General features: G+C 36.7%; 1 long non-coding RNA gene across 1 annotated transcript; it reads right to left on the bottom strand.

The window, feature by feature from the left end:
- On the bottom strand, positions 1-2,356 carry LOC106754296. The gene is made up of 4 exons (XR_001375295.2): positions 2,269-2,356; positions 1,667-1,724; positions 1,541-1,593; positions 1-30 (listed from the first exon to the last, which is right to left on the bottom strand). It is a non-coding gene; the product is annotated as an uncharacterized LOC106754296 (long non-coding RNA).

The following is a 2,356-nucleotide window of genomic DNA, read 5'->3' as shown; positions in this document are numbered from 1 at the left end:
TTTTCCAGGCGTTGCATCCAGAACCCAAGCCTTCAAATAGCATAGTTAACAAGTATGAAACAGTTCAGAAGCACTCATACATATATACAGACATATAAAACAGAAACTACAGTTAAATCCTAGTCAACTCTTACTTTTTCACCCGGCTGATTTTTTAGTAGTCTTATGTTGTTCATCTTTTTAATGTCCCATTTTTTTAATATGTATTCAATTTTCAGGAGTTTCAGAGGGCTCCAATATGAAAATAGATCTTACATATGAGCCAATATTATTTTGAGAACCTCCTTAATGACTATATTTCAGATACACAGTTAAGTAATGATGAGTAACTTCTGGTCCCTTTATCTAAACCTAGCCTTTTTTCTGGCATCTTCAGTCCCTGCTAAGTACCTCTGATCAGAAGAATCCCCTTCCCTCAACACAAAGACTCGTCATCTCTGCCATTTGCACGCAACCTCTCACGCATGCATCTCTCCTCTGCTCATTTTGCCACACAGAAGGACATGTAATGCAAGCATGATGCTTTTTCCAACCACCATATTCCTCCAGCATCTTTTTCGCTGATCCTTAATCAGATATGTTTTTCCAAACTCTCAACTACACCAGTGACATACCTCCAGCTTCAATCACACTAACCAAATTCCAGTGAAGTATTGCCATTGTTTCCATTCTCACAAACTACAGTAACTAGTAGCCACTAACTCCAGCAGTGGTGTTCTCTTTATTTGGACAGAATTTTTCAGTCCACTTACCCGAGCCAATAGGCATAGATTTCAACAGAGTTCAACTGTGCATTGGTTCCACACTCCGGGAGGCTTGTTGCTGTCTATTCACCACAGGAAATTTCCTGTTTGGATTTGGTGCTCTGAAGACTTTTGTTCAACACATTGCTGCTGTTTGGCCATATATTTGGACTTATTCAAACATTTGCAACTATTCCACCGTGTTTGGCCGGATTTAGCTGTGTTTGCCACCATAAGGCTGGATTCATTGGTCACAAGCTAGGAGCATAATAGCTCAATCGTGAGGGTGGCTGTCATAATTAAATGGTTAACAGCACACTTTAGTTATTATTATTTCCTCTGGTAATTGAACCTCTATAGAGTATAATTATCAACCTCTGAGGGTTGTGCACACTTTAAACATCAAATGACCATCTAAATCCAATACTCATCATAGTAAGCATTTTATCATGCATTTTATCCTACCAGACAATTTTTCTGTGCATCTTCATGAATGGTATAATACATAGATTCAAGCTAACTTATTACCATAGCAAAAAAAATATTTCATGGAGAATAAATTCTTATCATCCTAGGAGTTTCTCCATCTGAGCCTTATGCATATATTCTAGTGTCAGCAGGATTAAGGAAACTGCTATACATCCTCCATTATCCATATTGTCATCCTTAAAGCATTGTTAAATGTTATAGTGGAAATGGGATTTAAAAACCAACATGCTGCATATTTTTAACACAAAAATAGTTGATAGCTGATACTTCATCCAGCAACAGCAAACACAAATGGAGTTTGGACTTACTCTAACTGGCCGAGCAAGAGGCTTTGCAGCTTGGTCCACCATGCTCAAAACAACTGAAAAATGGATGAATGTATACTGAAAAAAAGGCACTTAAAAATTAACTTAATCAAACAATCAGTGACTAACCTTTCCCCCCAAAACTATGACCAACTAGCACACGAGGTGTTATTCTTAGGTCTCGAACCTATCCACAAGAACAAAGAGGAAGTAATTACAAGAAAGGAAAAATAAATTACATGTATACAGAACAGCAGGAATCCAATCAACACACAAGTTTGACCTAAATTTAAAACATTCCAAGGTTTTCTATCTATAGCAAAAATATTCCCTTAACTCAGAAAAAATGTTTTGATTTTAAAAAAATAACAAGGGATTTTAATTCCCACAAATTGATATCATTTAGCATTTTAAAAATTTAAAAAGGACGGCATACTACAATTAAAATTAAGGGAAGCGGAAAAGCCAATAAATATTTGAGGAATTCACCCAAACTAGAGAGAGAATATAAATCATGAAAGACAAAGAAGACAAAGTAAGGGTCAGGGTGAGTTGCAAGTACCCAAGGAAATGCAAATGGTTGAAAACTGGTTTTTCCATACAGTAGAACCAAAGTTTAAATCTCATTAGGAATTGGTGGAGTGAATTTAATAGACCCTCTCCCATATTCCTTAGGAAACCTACCACATATATGTGACAATGATTAAAGAAACATGATAAAGAAAGCGCACTAGTTTTAGAACGTCACTAGCAGCAGATGCTACAGTATGGGGACCTCTCTTCTTCATTGATGCTGAATCACCGTGACATCGTAGGTCT

The sequence above is a fragment of the Vigna radiata genome, unplaced genomic scaffold (assembly GCF_000741045.1).
Source record: "Vigna radiata var. radiata cultivar VC1973A unplaced genomic scaffold, Vradiata_ver6 scaffold_1258, whole genome shotgun sequence".
NCBI lineage: Eukaryota > Viridiplantae > Streptophyta > Magnoliopsida > Fabales > Fabaceae > Vigna > Vigna radiata.
Note: the sequence above shows the minus strand (reverse complement) of the source record. Positions and strands in the feature narration are given on the sequence as shown.